Source organism: Piliocolobus tephrosceles, chromosome 6 (genome assembly GCF_002776525.5).
Source record: "Piliocolobus tephrosceles isolate RC106 chromosome 6, ASM277652v3, whole genome shotgun sequence".
Classification (NCBI taxonomy): Eukaryota; Metazoa; Chordata; class Mammalia; order Primates; family Cercopithecidae; genus Piliocolobus; species Piliocolobus tephrosceles.
The window spans coordinates 132,403,581-132,419,947 of NC_045439.1; the positions used below are offsets into that span (position 1 = coordinate 132,403,581).

Consider the following 16,367-nt stretch of genomic DNA (forward strand, 5'->3'; position numbering starts at 1 on the left):
ACTATATTCCATCATCACTGAAATTACCTTTAATCTTGATTTGCACCTTTAGCCTCCTAATAGCACTCATTCTTTGTTTCTGTTTTGTTTTGTTTTGTTTTGTTTTGAGATGGAGTTTTGCTCTGTTGCCCCAATTGGAGTGCAGTGGTGCAATCTCTGCTCATTGCAACCTCTGCCTCCCGGGTTCAAGTGATTCTTGTGCCTCAGCCTCCTGAGTAGCTGGGATTACAGGCTTGTGCCATGACACCCAGCTAATTTTTGTATTTTTAGTAGAAAATTTTTGTATTTTTCTACAAAAAATTCTTGTATTATTCTACTAAATTCTAAGAATTTTGTATTTTTTTCTACTAAAAATACAAATATTTTTAGCCACGTTGGCCAAGCTGGTCTCAAACTTCTGGCCTCAAGTGGATGCCTGCCTTGGCCTCCCTATATGCTAGGATTGCAGGCATGAGCCACTGTGCCTAGCCAAGGGATATTCATTTTTAATCCTCATGTAGGTTAGATCTCTTTTATCCTCTTAGTATAAAGTGATATATGTCCACTTTAGAAAATTTAGAATGCGCAGACAAGCAAAAATAAGAAAAAGAAAAAACACTATAGACAGAAACATTGTTAACAACTTAATGTGGGCCTTTCTCATCCTTTTTCTTTTTAATTATGGTTTTTATATCTAATTATGGTAAGGCAACTTTTTTGTTGCCTTACCCATAGATGGTCAGTGCTTTCCTCCGAGCTACTTCCTATTTTACTGAACCAGTTCTACAGAACTCTATTCCCTGGCCCCAGCTGATTGGAACAGGCATGGACATCTGGCCCAGCTGGACTAGTCCCTACTCTTTCCCTGGGATTGAGTTAGATTATATGCAGGACTGGTGCTATAATAGCACATTGGGATATGTATTAGTCTGTTCTCGTGCTGCTAATAAAGACATACTCGAGACTGGATAATCTGTCAAGGAAAGAGGTTTAATGGACTCACAGTTCCATATGGCTGGGGAGGCCTCACAGTCATGGCAGAAGGTAAAGGGGAAGCAAAGGCATGTCTTACATGGCAGCAGGCAAGAGAGTTTGTGCAGGGGAAGTCCCCTTTATAAAACCGTCAGAACTCATGAGACTTATTCACTATCAGGAGAACAGTATGGGGGAGACCGCCCCCATGATTCAATTATCTCCACCTGGCCCCTCCCTTGACACATGGGCATTATTACAATTGAAGGTAAGATTTGGGTGGGGACACAGCCAAACCGTATCAACAGGGGATTAGAATTTGTTCCTTGAAAGCTAAAGCTGTAGTGGAGAAGGTGATTTGCAAGAGATGAGTAGAGGAGACAGTAAGAAGCAGAGGAAGAGATGGCAGAGATCTGGGGCAGAGACTCCTTGTGTCCTGGCACTGATCCCTGCAGGGAATTTTGTGGAATAGCCTTGCATCCTTACCTCATATTCGTCTTTAATGGAGCAGTGTCTATGGGATTCTGATATTTTCATCTAACAATCCCTGTGCAGAATGACAGGCACAGGCTTTGTTCACTGAAAAATACATCATCGTTTTTTTCTGAGTCATCCTATGTCCTCCTAGATTATAATTTTCATGGTTGCACAGTGACTATTGTGGATGTCTCAATATTTTTGGGACAAGTGCAATTTGTGGAAGAAACTTGAGCTCTGGTGTTAAAGAATTCTGAGTTCAAATGCCCCGCCCTGACACTTGTTGGCTATGTGATTTGGGCAAATTATTTAAACACCCTATGCCTCAGTTCCCTCCTCTGTAAGATAGGCACAACAATAAGGTTAAATGATGTAATGATTCTTAAAGCTCACAGCACATTTTCTGTCACATAAGTGAGGATTCAGTAGATTTCATCTCTCATTATTTATAATCATGAAACCAATACTCTGTTATTGCTCCTGTAAAAACTCTTCTGTTTTCCTCCTCTCCTCCTCCTCCCCCTCACCCTCCTCCTCCTCTTCCTCCTTCTTCTTCCTCTTCTTCTTGTTCGAGATGGAGTTTTACTCTTGTTGCCTAGGCTGGAGTGCAATGGTGCAATCTCAGCTCACTGCAACCTCTGCCTCCTGGGTTCAAGCAATTCTCCTGCCTCTTTTGTATTTTTAGTAGAGATGAGGTTTCACCACGTTGGTCAGGCTGGTCTTGAACTCCTGACCTCTGGTCAACTGACCGCCTCAGTCTCCCAAAGTGCTGGGATTAGGAGCATGCGCCACCATACCTGGCCTCTATTTTCAACATTATAAACAGAACGGCAGTGAACATCCTTACAGTCAAATATTTGCACATAATTATTCTTTGAGAAAAATGCCAAGAAGTTGCATTATTGGATCAAAGATTATGGACATAAAAATTATTTAAAACATGCACTAGGAGCCAGGCGTGGTGGCTCATGCCTATAATCCCAGCACTTTGGGAGGCTGAGGCAGGCAGATCACAAGGTCAGGAGTTGGAGACCAGCCTGCCCAAGATGGTGAAACCCCGTCTCTACTAAAAATACAAAAATTAGCTGGGCATGATGGTGGGTGCCTGTAATCCCAGCTACTCAGGAGGCTGAGGCAGGAGAATCATTGGAACTCAGGAGGCGGAGGTTGCAGTGAGCCGAGATCACACCAGTGTACTCCAGATTGGGCAACAGAGCAAGACTCTGTCTCAAAAACAAACAGACAAACAAACAAAAACAAACAAACAACAACAACAAAAAACATGCACTAGGATGACTGTCTCTGAATCTTCAGTGTTATCCACCACCCTAGCTTTAAGCATTTTCTTCTTGGCCTTGGATTTAGAGAAAACATGTTTCTTTCTGAGTCCAGGATGTGGTCTATGTTCACTTTCCAACAAAATTAAACCGTCACATCTGACATTTGAGTTGGGACTCTTTGGGGTAAAGTTAATTAATTCATTTAGCTATTCACTTACATGTCAGGTATAGATTAGGTGTATATACTGCCTAGATTTATGGATTAGGTTTATATTTTGAGAGCTGGCTGGAATGTTGCTAATGATGGAGAGGGCTTTGCAGCCATCATGGGAAGAGTTCCAGATGGTCCTAAGGAAGTCAGATATAGACTAAGGCTTACAGTATCTGTAAAATCTTTCCTTTCTAGAAACAGGGACATTTGGAATATGAACATCTTTATCTTTTGATGTGCCTGGAATGACCTGCCATCGGCAGACCCTTCCCTGGCTTCAAGGCTCTGGAAAATATCAATATGAAGTTTAGTGAGATGCTTCTTTGAGCCACCCACTGTGCTAGGCACCTTGGAAAGACAAACGTAACCCTACATGATCCTTATCCTCAAGAGCATAGTTTGTTGGGGAAGTAGATGTGCAAACAATTAGAGGGCCAGTTAAATTTGCCAGAAGTTAAATTTGCTAGATTGGTGGTGTGCACCTGTAAGGAAATCCCAGAATAAGGCATTCCATGAGCCAAGGTCTGCATGCAGTTAGCCACTTGGTCCCCAGGGGGTTTTAATTGTTCTAAAGTTATAGTATTTGATTTTTCTCTTTAGTTAAAAACAATGAACACTGGAGATTTTAGGTAAAAAATACAGATTTCTGTCTTACCTTGAAAAAACGAAAGAATTGACAATAATGAGCCCCTATTCCACCATGGCAACAGAGGCATGGCTGATCTTTTAGCCAGGGAATGAAATGAGTTCCTCTGCCAGGCACGGTGGCTCACGCCTGTAATCCCAATACTTTGGGAGGCCAAGGTCGGCGGATTACTCGAGGTTAGGAGTCCGAAACCAGCCTGGCCAACATAGTGAAACCCTGTCTCTACTCAAAATACAAAAATTAGTCAGGTATGGTGACAGGCACCTACAGTCCCAGCTACTCAGGAGGCTGAGGCAGGAGAATCCCTTGAATCCAGGAGGCAGAGGAGGAAGAAGTTGCAATGAGCCAAGATTGCGCCACTGCACTCCAGCCTGGGCAACAGAGTAAGACTCTGTCTCCAACAAACAAACAAACAAGATTGGATGACTGATCGGATAATAGCTAAAAGAGTTTCCAACAGTGCCCCGACTCCATGATGACGCTGTGCAAATCACATGGTGTGCAGCGGCTCATGAAATCCTGACTCCAAGCATATAATACATTTGCTATTAGGGAAGCGAAAAAGCAGATCGAGGGAGATCGGTTAAGTGACTTCTCCAAGGTCACAACCAATATCATCAAAGCAGGGAGTGAACCCCAAGCTTCATTACAGAGCTTGCAATCTAATAATCAGGGCACCCCACTTCCCAACTGGATTAGTGCTTCTGAACAACTACCCTGGCAGCAAAGTCGGGGTTGCATGGGGTGTGACTGTAGGGACACTGAGAGAGCAACGCTGCTGAGCATTGGCCAGAGAGCAGGAGGGCCTTCACCAAGATGGCCTAGTGCTGTGAAGAGGCGGGGGGGTGGTGGGGGAGATGTTGAGCAGGGTGGATCAGCGGGACCCTCCTTCATGGAACCTGCTGGCCATCGCATCGCCTTTTCTTTTCCTCCTTGGAATTCTTGAAGCACTTTGAGTGTCTTTCCCAGGGCTTGCTTGTGCCATGTCCCCATCCAGCTGTGTGCATCTTATCACATCTAGTATGTTTTGAGTTCCTTAAGGGCAGGAGGAATTATGCTTTATTTGCCTTAATATTTTTTTTTTTGCATTGCTGAGCATAGTGCTTTGGTAAATGAATGAATTCCAAAATTATCTTATTCAGATCATTTCTCGTTATGTCTGCATTTTATAAGTTAGTGGCAAGTTAAATACTTTTTCTTTTAAAATATGAAAATAATTTCCTTACACAATCTACTTTGAACTACATTAAAATACGAGGGAAAGTAAAATTGGGAAGTTGTTTAAAAACAGCAAACCCTTTAAGAGTCAATGTCACATTTATTGCTATAAAATATTTTTCTCTCTCTGTTAGACATCTGGTTCCCATTAAGTACAGTATTGGGTACTTGAGTTCACCAGCCATTTTGCATACCAAGCAGTGTGCAGGCAAAATCCCCACCGTCATCCACCAGTATATGCATTTGCACCAGGTAATTCTTCACATTTACAGACAACCCTTCTATCACCAACTTAATTCCTACCAATACATTTTTGAAGTTACTTTGCTCATAGGTATCTAAAGACCAAATTGCCTACATCTGAGAAGTGAAAAACTTCAAAACCCTGGAGTCTTTGCTTTATGTCATTGTACAGTCCAACTATCTGTAATCTGGCATTGGAGTCAGTGAAACATCTAAATCTTAAGTCTATATTTCCTAGTAACATTGACCCAGAAATGAGAAACACAATATGGAATGTTTGCTAATGAGTCATGAATTTCATTATAATTGCTTCCACATTCAGGATAGCTCCCTTAAAACCATCTAATCTTGACATATCCTGCAACAATCCCATGTGTTGTAAATGATTTTGTTTTATTTCTTAGGTTACTGCTAAGGGCTTATTTTCTGGTTCATTTCATTTTCTTAAAGAAAACCACACACATGTGTGCATGTGCACACACACACACATTCAGACATATACACTTCACCCCAATTTATATTTTTTGAAATAAAATAATTATGAAATAAAAAGGAGCCCTCATCATTTGGTTTGAAAATAAAAATAAACACATTTAGGGAGTAAGTTGAAATACAGTCCATTTTACAGCTGTAATTCAGGCCTCTGAGAATTAAAGCCAGAATTAACCAATGCCTAGGCAAGCAGTAGTCTGTACCCTTTGGAGACTTAAGAACCTGTATCAGAATGGACAGACACTACTGGTATTCAGTACTGTAATGATGGAAAATTAAATACAACTTTAAAAAACTGTTCACATTATAAAGTGATCTATTAGCATTATACGACTTCAGCACTTAAAGTGACTGATTCTAATTGCAAGATTTGGCCAGTAGCAAGCATTAAAGAGCTGCAGGATCTTGTATTTTATTTCTTTTGGGATATTTTAACTGGATTTTCTTTGGAATGAAGCTTTATTCTTACCACACAAAAGATTGTGTGGAAGAAATTTCTCTGTTCGATAGAATGAGAGGTAATTATAGTTTCTTCTTCTTTGATTCATGATTCAATATGCCAGATCCTAAAAAATTCTTGCATTTATTCTCCCTTTCCTTTACTAAGTAAAACTCTATTTTTACAGTTCATGGATATTGTCCTGAAGAAGTAAAGATGGATGCCCTTCTCCAATGAGCTTTAGCAAGCAGGGAGGCACTCTTTTCTTTGCACCTGGTTATTTTACTGTGTCTCCGGGATAAACTGGTGGGTCTGTAGGATGAAACTACATGCCATACCTTGAGCTGAACTTATTTTACATACGTTATCACAAAACTACAGGGACTTCTGGGCAGTATTACTTCTTAGATGTACCTACTAATGAGTTTGCAGTTTCCAGAAAAGAAGGAAGCGTATGGGAGAATGTCGTTTGTCTTTGAATTTGACTTTAGGTTTATGACATCTACAGGCTATTTCAGAATTTTCATTTGATTGACTACAGGAAGCTAATTAATTGAATAGAATTGGAAACTGCAGCTCTTTATGCTAAAAGAGGGTTTTTCTTGGTGGGGGGGGGCTGTTGAACTTACATGTTTAAGCAGTTTAAGATATATTGAAATTTTACCTTAATCTGTTGTATGGATTTTTTTTGTTGGTGGCTTTCAGATCTCTCAGGTAGTAGAGGAATTGCCTACTACGTTTCAGAGTTTAGATGTGATGACCTACATTGTTATCCATGTAACCAACAGTGGGATCTTGAAATGTAGTTTGAAACTCCAGCAATACTGTAAATGCTAGCCTTATTTATTTAAAACATTGCTCTCTGAAACTGACATTATTTTCTTAATAGGACAACACTGGGTAGAAAGAAGTTTAAAGGCACTCTCTGACTTCTTGGTGATTTTTTCACTAACAGTTCCCCGTTGCTCATAATTGCATCCTCTCTTCCAAAACCTAGAATCTGCAGAAGAGAGCAGAAATACTTGTTATTGACCTGAATTAGGATAAAAAGAAGAGAGAAGATAAGATCATAGCTGTTGGCACTTTATTTATGAAAACATCATTTCGAAAATATGCTTGAATCAGGCAAAAGTAATGCATCTCCTTCCTCTCCTAGCATATTTTAAATGCCAACCTAGCCAGACAAAAAGAATAGTGCCCCAAATTAGGGCATTTTCTTTCCTGTATGCTAGTGTAATATATGATAACATCATTTAATTATTATTTATGACATTTTAACTACATTTTAGATATTATAGAAATATATAAAATTTATGTAAAAGTATAAATATAAAAATCAGAAAGTGTTTAAAAATTATCACATTTTATTTTGAAATAATATAGGACTCACTGAAGTTGCAAAAATAATTCAGAGAGATCCCCTGTACCCTTCACCCAGCTTTCTCCAAAGAAAGCCTATCACATAACCACAGCACATTCTAAACATTAGGAAATTGATTCAATAGTGTTAACTCAGTTAGAAGATTTATTCAGGCTCCAGCAGTTTTACATGCACTCTTTTCTGATATGTATAACAACGTGTAGAAATGCATAAAACACCAGCGTTAAGAAAGCATCTCTCACCAATGAATATTGATGATATGCAAGATTCTCAGACAATGTGGTTTTATGCATCTTGTGATTGACTAAAAGCGAAGTAGAGCTGGTTGCATTTAGGAAAGTCCTTTATATCTAATTGCTTTATCCATATGTTAATTAACTAATCAATTAATCAATCCTAATCAAGTGCCAACTATGAGCCAGCCTCTTTGATAAACTGGAGATGCAAAGATGGAGGCATGGATACTACTCGCGAAGAACTCACAGGAGGAGATAGAAAAACGAATCAACAATTACAACACGTAGCTGCATACCATAACACAAATAAAGCACACCAACATGACTAAGCACCTAAAAGTGCCCTGCACTGCACCAGGAATTAGGGATAAAGGGGTGAATAAGATGCATGTTCTTCCTGTTCTGTGGAGCACACTGCTGAGTGCAGGAGATAAGACCATTAACGAGCGATGACAGCAACGTGCTCTAACAGGGAGCTGTGGTTCGGCGTGGGTGGGTCCTAACCAGATCAGTGGGTATAGGAAAGTGACTCAGGAGTGTGTCATGAGGTCAAGGCCAGCATCTCAAGACGCTGAGCATGAGGGCTTTATGGGATCTTTGAACCAATCTCTGACTATATTTCATGCAGACCCTATAAAGCATCTTCTAGTTGTGCTATCACATTTTAGCAGATGGCTTGCTATCAGAAGAGCAGTCAATGTTTCTCAGAACTGAATCAAGAGCTCTTTGAAAGCCAGACGTGGTGGCTCATGCCTGTAATCTCAGCGCTTTGGGAGGCCGAGGTGGAAAGATAGCTTGAGCTCAGGAGTTTGAGACCAGCCTGGATGACCTGGCGAAACCACCTCTCTACAAAAAAATACAAAAATTAGCTGGGCATGGTGGCATGCACCTGTGGTCCCAGCTACTCAGGAAGCTGAGGTAGGAGGATCAGTTGAAGCCCGGGGATAAAGGCTGCAGTGACCACTGCACTCCAGCCTGGGTGACAGAGTGAGTCTCTGTCTCAAAATAAATAAGTAAATAAATAAATAAAAACAAAAACAAAAACAAACAAATAAACTCTTTGGTGTCATACCTGGTGTCAGGTCTTCTCCGTTCAGTGCTGGCAGGCCTGGTGCTGGGCTCACACAGGACATGGGGTGAAGAAGCGTTTGCTTTCCCCTAGTGAAGGTGAAGTGTTTTCCTAGAGGATGGTTGGTTAGTTGGTGTTGGAAAAATATAACAGTTGTTTTTCTTTCCTAACAAATTGATGTTTCTTATTCAAAATAGGACAACACTATCACCCTCTAAGCTGCTGTGGGTCTGATCATTGGCTTTTCCTGCTTAGAACCCCTCAGCTGCTTTACACTAAACTTAAGATGGCATCCAAAATCCCTACCTAAGCATGTGGTCTCAAGGCCTTACGTGATGTGGCTCTGCTCACCTATGTCTCATCACGTTCTGCTTTATCTCCAGGTCCTAGTGGTCCAGGCATGCTGGTCTGTTTATTATTTCTTTCACTTCCAAGCTGTTTCCTACTCCTGGACCGTTCCACGTGTTTTTGGAAATGTTTTCATTTTTCCCGATACTCTTATCTATAACTTCATTCTTAAGGCTTCTATTGCAACACCTTTTGTACTGAAGCACTTGTTTATATGAAGCCTTCACTGTAAGCTCCACTTTATTCTTACTTTTACTTTGCGTATTTATTATCGTATGCAATTTTCTATTCATTGGCGTGATTATATAATATTTATCTCTACCATTAAACTGTAAGTTCCATGAGGGCTGGAATGATGTCATTTTTATGATTATCTCCTGAAGACTCAATAAGCAGTTGTTGAATGAATTATTGAATGAATGAAAACATGAATAAATGAAAGAAATAGTGACATATACCGTTATTTCTCCTATGTCTAGGTAATGCTACACCTGAGATTTGGAAGTATCTATACAGTGTTTTGGGATCATTTCTGGAGTCATTTCTTTCTCAGGTTCAGGCAGCAGTCATTTCTCATAAAAATCATGGCCGAGCTGGGCATGGTGGCTCACGCCTATAATCCCAGCAATTTGGGAGGCCGAGGCAGGCGGATCACCTGAGGTCGGGATTGTGAGACCAGCCTGACCAACATGGAGAAAACCCGTCTCTACTAAAAATACATAATTAGAAATTAGCTGGGTGTAGTGGCGCATGCCTATAATCCCAGCTACTTGAGAGGCTGAGGCAGGCGAGGCAGGAGAATTGCTTGAACGCAGGAGGTAGAGGTTGCAGTGAGCCAAGATCGCACCATTGCACTCCAGCTTGGGGGAAAAGAGTGAAACTCCGTCTCAAAAAAAAAAAAAAAAAAAAAAAAAAAAAAAAAAAAAAAAAAAAATTCGTGGCTGACATGATTTTGTCTACTTCAGCGGTTCCTGCTCTAGGTGTTTTATTTGGTGAAGTTGTCATCTCAAGGCTACTCCAACAATGGGCAAACCATGGTTTAGGTGCCCACTGCTGACTGAAATGGTGGCCATTACTTTGCAAAGAACAGTCTAGAACTGCTTTGCTAATCCCGGGGCTTTGAACATGGCTCTTTGGTACACAGAGGGTCTTGAGCATGGGAGGTACTTTGGCAGACAGGTCTAGCACACCCTTTAAAAATGTTTATATCTGCTGAATTCTAGATCCGAATCCTGTCTTCAAGAATCCTGTCTTCACTGGCTTCAAAACTGGGATGAAGGAGGCTCCTTAGTGGAGAGCAAACCAAAGAGGTATTTGGAACAGGGATAAGGGGATGGATAGAAGTCAGGGAATGTCTCCAGGGAGAAGTGATCTTTGAGTTGAATCCAAATTGGTGGTCAGGATTGCGTTACTCAGATAGACATATGTGACATGGTATAACGGTGGGCCGAGGAATAGCAGTGCAATGGCCTAAAGAGATGTTTGGCGAAAAGGCTCAACCAAATCTCTGGACATACAAAACCAATTAATGGACTGTGAGAAGAGTAGTAATCCTTTGTCTCTCAAATTTGAATTATGTAGATAACTGCTTCAATTTTGTGCCTTGTATGTACCCAGTCTAAGCATATGTTTATAATCTAACATAGATTATCTTAAATTTTGGTTGGTAGGTAACAATGCAGTCCGAATTTCTGTTTTGTTTTGTTTTTTCTTTTGAGACAGAGTCTCGCTCTGTCGCCCAGACTGGAGTGCAATGGCGCAATCTTGGCTCACTATAACCTCCGCCTCCCAGTTTCAAGCGATTCTCCTGCCTCAGCCTCCTGAGTAGCTGGGATTATAGGCATGTACCGCCATGTCCAGCTAATTTTTGTATTTTTTAGTAGAGACAGGGGTTTACCACCTTGGCCAGTCTGGTCTCGAACTCCGGACCTTGTGATCTTCCCGCCTCGGCCTCCTAAAGTGCTGGGATTACAGACATGAGCCACCGCACCCTGCCACAGTATGAATTTCATTAACTTTTCTCCTAGGTTTTTATCAAGAAGGGCATGTGTGTGTGTGTGTGTGCACATATGTGTCTTTAAACTCATTTGTTAATCTTACTCATGTATAAATAAAGATCACAGATCTTGTTTATGTTAAGAGCTGTGAGATTTTGGCAAGCTGCTGCTTCTGGAATGTATACGTAGTGAAGAGCCAGCATTGCATACCAGAAAGAGCTCACGTTTTGGAGTTAAAGACCTGGGGACAAGGCTCAACTTGGCATTTACTAACCTGTGACTCTGGGCAAGTTGCATAACCTCTCTGAGTCATAGTATTTCCCCTCTAACTTTGTGGTAATAATAAAGTTATTTGGCTCATTTATCTCATAGAATTATTTATATAAGGCAATCTATTTGAAAAATCTGTAAACATTATAAAGCGCCTTATAAATAGGAGGCATTGTTATTCTAGAAAAAGTATACTAAAAAATGTGACAGGTTATGTAAGTGAATGGAGAGGCCCTACCCAAGCTCAATATCATTTGAAAATTGAAAATAGCATATTTCAAATATGGCAATATGGATAGACATTCAAAAGTTTCTGAGAGCAGTGAAAATTTATACTTATTGTGTTGCAGGTTTATAGCTCAGAAGGCAGTTCAGTGTTGTACAAATTAAAGAGAAAGTCAGTCCCCCAAATAAAGATTGATAAAAACTTTTGATTTTTAGAAAAGAAGGCATAAAGTGAATTTTCATGAAATATTTCTTGGTAACTCACTTTGTAGTATTTTTGGAAATTATGTAACAATAGAATTACTTTCCAGAATACAGTAACAAACTTTCCCCAAAATGTTTTGTTTAATTAAGAAGGAGCTAAGTAACTGGAGGAAAGGCAAGCATATTTTATATGTGACAAACAACTATCTCACACATTAGTTTCAAAATATAAGACATCTAAAGGTGCATATCAAACTCAGTGTTAAAAGTTATTGAGATCCTTTGCCATAAAAACGATTTCCTTATGTTTTCTAGAAACTCAAATTGGATTCATATTAAAGAAGAGAAGGATGGATTTTTTAGACAACACAAACCCAGGAAGGGTTTGAGGGGTGAAACAAACTGGGTTATGGATGAATAGTGGGTAATTGGAATATAGAATTGAAACAGTAATTAACATCTTGGTAAGTTACCCACCATAAAATGCTTTAGAGCAAGATAGATTTTTGTTTTTCTGTTTTTTCTTCTATTTCTTCTTTTCTATTTTTTTCTTTTTTCTATCTTGTCATGTAGGGCACCCTTTTTTTCCCTCTAATTTTGAGATCCCCATGAATGAAAACAAAACAAATATTAAAATATTGCACAGGAACAACACAAATGGCTTTGGTAATGCACAAACTGCAAGTGGATTGGCTCTGTGTCAGCTGGTGCATGTAGGAAGCTGAAGAATATTTTCTTTCCAATGTTTTGGATCTGTGAGAAGAGTAGTAATCCTTTGTCTCTCAAAGGATTTGAGGGGGGTGGACGCAAGGGTGCAATCCAATTAAAAAAAAAAAAAAAGACTGTATGACCATTGTGTAGGAAGAGCTTCAGCCACCCTACAGCAGACAGTGGGGGAGATGAAGGGTACATTGTAGTCAGGGGGAGTCTCTTTGGGCCTAAAAGCACTATAGAACATTTTTCCAAAGTGCCCTGGTGTCTGCACTGATCCTGAGTGCTGGCACTTGCACTTTGTCACCACATCCATCCCAGAGCTGCCCCAGTGGCTGGAGGCCTCTTGAATATCAGTATCATGCTGTCCCCCAACCTGGGGAATTCGTTTTCCTCCCCTGCAGTAGACATTTGCGTGAAGGTTAATCCACAGTTAGGAGTTACTTAACTCAAGCCTCAGAAAACATACACTGCATCTTTAAGAAATAGTTTACTTGTGAATCAGTAAACGTACTAGACAAAGCAGCCATTACTTATGCATTCCTGCATACCCAGCAAGGTGAAAATAATAGAATAAACATCATATACTTCATTATGATATCGGTTTACACTTCCAGGGTACACAAAAAGAGGCCATTTCATCAAGCTAATTGCCTGAAAGTAAAAGAGAGAGAACTTTAGCTATTAGTCTATTATGGGGCTTTTTTCTTAATCACAAATAGGGGCCGTGTGTCCCTGGGGGGATGTGTATTCTAATTTACAATTGAACTACAGATCAGAGCAATCAATCTTGGGCAGCACTTTTACAGTGTAATTGCTGCAACATAACAAATAAAAAAAAAAGAGAGAGAGAGACAGAAGAAGAAGAAGAAGGCCTAAGCTGAGCTTCAGCTTGAGGTGGAGATATTTCCAGGCACTAGTTCAGGGTGGGAGGGAGGGAAGAAATGCCACAAACATGAATATGCAATGAGGGCTCATTAGCGGCCTCGTGTTGCCATGACGAATGGCATTATCCGCGGCCTGGTGCTGCCTAAACATGAATTTTATAACGACCCATTTATCATGACTTGTCATGGGCTTCTGTACTGTACTTTCTTCCAGCTCACACACCTTTCCCTATTATGACAGTAGAAATCTTTCCTTTTATTATTATTGTTTCCTTTTGTATTGATTTCTGGCTCTTCCAAGTAAGTTGCATCAAACAGAGCAACATGCTAATGAGTGATTTCTGCCTTCAAAGTTGAAGAACTAAAACTTGATTATTCATCCCGTCTTCTCTGTAGTCATATAATTGAGCACAGAGTTAGGCTAAACTTTGAAAGAAATTTCTTGAGGTGTGAGTTTTTGTTTTTTGTTTTTTGTTTTGACTGTAGCATCTTGACACTGCAGATTTTTTTAAAATTTAAAATTAATGAAGTTATCTTCCTTTTGTTTATTTTATTCCCTTTTTTGTACTTCCAGAATCTTTTAATATCTTAAATGCACAACTCAAAAGTTTCCATGTCTCTTCCCAAAATCTCGGAGCCATTACAGAAAAGTGTAAGACTAAAATGTTTCAGAGATTTTTAGTGCTTAGCATTTTACAAGTGCATGAATTGATTTCTCACTTAGAAACCCTCTTATATTGTACCGAGGAATGTTGGTGAAAAGCTTGTTCTTTGATAATAACTTCCTAGGATATACATTTTACTAACACACACACACACAAAGTGGAAGCAATCTCCCATGATGAAAACCATGAGATCTGTTTGAATATTCAGCAGTAACAATTTGCTCTATGCAAAGGCTTGAGTCTTTGCCATTGGCCAGGAGGGAGGAGGGTGCGTGTGTCTGTCAAAGTTAAGTCCACCAGTCAGCCACGCATAGGGTCCTGGATTGGCAGAAGTGTCCTACTGTAATCAGAGATACAGTGTGCCTTACGATTAGTCCGTTTAGTACCATGAAAAGGGTAGCACTAAAACTATTTCTCAGATTTAGCTTGGTGAAACATGGCAGCACAAGGAAGTAGAATCTGGTATTGCTTTGCACATCCAGGGATTACAGTCATTCCGTATTTAATTTGTGAACAGTAAATAGCTGTCAAGGTCTTTTTAGCATGACTGTCTCTACTGTGCCCTCTTGGATTTCATTTTAATAGTAATGACACTTTTACATAGTAATACTATTTATGTAACAATGATATGTAAAGCTCATGATAAAATATTCTGTGTATTACTGATAATTTTATATTCATAAAGGATTTTGCCCTCCCCCAGTTCTTGTTTTCAGATCCTTGGGTTCACTAGAATCGGGTCTGTTATTTAATTTTTTTTTTTAAGGAAGAGAAAATTGGGGCTCAGAGGTTAAGTGACTGGCTCAAGGTCACACAGAAAAACGAGATGCTGGGGCTCAGCATCAAGTTTTTAAGTCCCCAGGTCAGTGCTTTAATGTACCCAAAGTTGCAGAGCAGAAATTATTGCTAAAATGGCAGGTAATCTCTTTTAGGATTTAATGATAAGTGAATGAATTGGGAAAAGAGCCCATTGAAAAGATGACCATCATTTACACTTGAGAGCCTGTTATTTTCCAAAGCTACTTACTAGGACTGAAATTCGCATGTGCATGTCAATTAAAATTAAGTTACCATTCAAACCATTTAAGTTGAATTAACTTTCATCATTTAAAAATGCAGACATGAAATGTTTTCCAACATAAAGACTTGGGCATCATCCTGGATGGTGATCTTGTCTTATGAGTCCACTGGGCATTATATTTTTGTTTCTGAAGAAAATATCCCTATCTTCCTCGTGAATGAATTACATAGGATTTTTAGAGATCATTCTGTGAAGAAGGGAGTGAAATACTGGCAAATGATATTAAAGAACACTGTGATTGTGACTGAACAGATTAAGACTGTGTCTATATGACACCAAACATCTGGATGAAAATAGAAAAAAAAAAAAGTAAAAATCCTTGATGTTCTGTTTACTTGATACCATACATCTGGATCTTTAATAACATCTGGATTTTTGACTCTTTTCTCCTCCTAGGTTTCATCTGGGTGTTGGCATCATGTTCAGAAATGAGAAAGATAAAATTCAGCACTGTTATTACTGAATTAGATAAAATGATTGTATTTAATTAATCTGTAAATATTAACTAATTATTCTGTTTACCATAACATATAATGAGTATAATTCTCCACCAGGCAAATAAAGACAGAAAGATGTCATTAGATGATTTAAGCATAAAACTTGGCTTAAAGCATATTTAAATCTTGGTCATAGTTTACTGGCATTAATTTCCTTGGGCAAAACTCTTTTTAGGTCCTCAGACAACCATTTTCTCTTCTGAGGAATAGATTTCCCTGGTTCTTAAGAGGATCTGTTAGTTTACAATGTGTTTTGACAGTAGTAAAATTTAGTAACCATTCAGTAACATATGAGATACATCTAGTAATAGATGTTTTCTTTGCCAAGTGAATTATCTAGGGCTGATAAAAATCAGCGTAAAACCCACTCTCAGAGCAGCCTTCTGACATGCCCAAGGCTGAAGCCCAAAGAGGAATCTACTGAAACTGGATTTCAAAGCCTTTGTCGCAATGAAAAGCACCTTCTGTGACTGATGTTTTTTTGTGATCTCCTCTAAAAAAGTTATCATAATTATTGAACATTTCCTCTGTAGCTTATTCTCAATCCAATCAGTTATAATGAAAATAGTCTGCTTGCTTTTCATATTCTTAAGTTTTCAAAATGATTAGTGCTTCCTTGAGATATCCTATTAATTGGACACACAACCCAGATGAAAAGGCTGAAACCCAAGAGTATATAAAAAAAACACAAGGTTGTTACAATTTAAGTGCCTTCAAAAGATCTAATTTGATTTCTACAAGCAGTTTTGCAGATGTGAAAATTAAAAGCACGCAGAAACAAGATATAGTTTAATGAATGTGTATGTTAAGAAACATTTAGAGGTTTCAGTAGCTTTACT

The 16,367-nt window shown here is 39.2% G+C and overlaps 1 long non-coding RNA gene across 1 annotated transcript in view; it reads left to right on the plus strand.

Moving 5' to 3' along the window:
• Positions 1–15,630, plus strand: part of LOC111548386 — a 60,396-nt gene extending 44,766 nt beyond the window's left edge. The window contains exons 6-8 of the long non-coding RNA XR_002733388.2: positions 10,215–10,301; positions 12,003–12,151; positions 15,428–15,630. This is a non-coding gene — a long non-coding RNA (uncharacterized LOC111548386). The remainder of the gene's footprint in view (positions 1–10,214; positions 10,302–12,002; positions 12,152–15,427) is intronic.
• Positions 15,631–16,367: the final 737 nt, after the last annotated feature.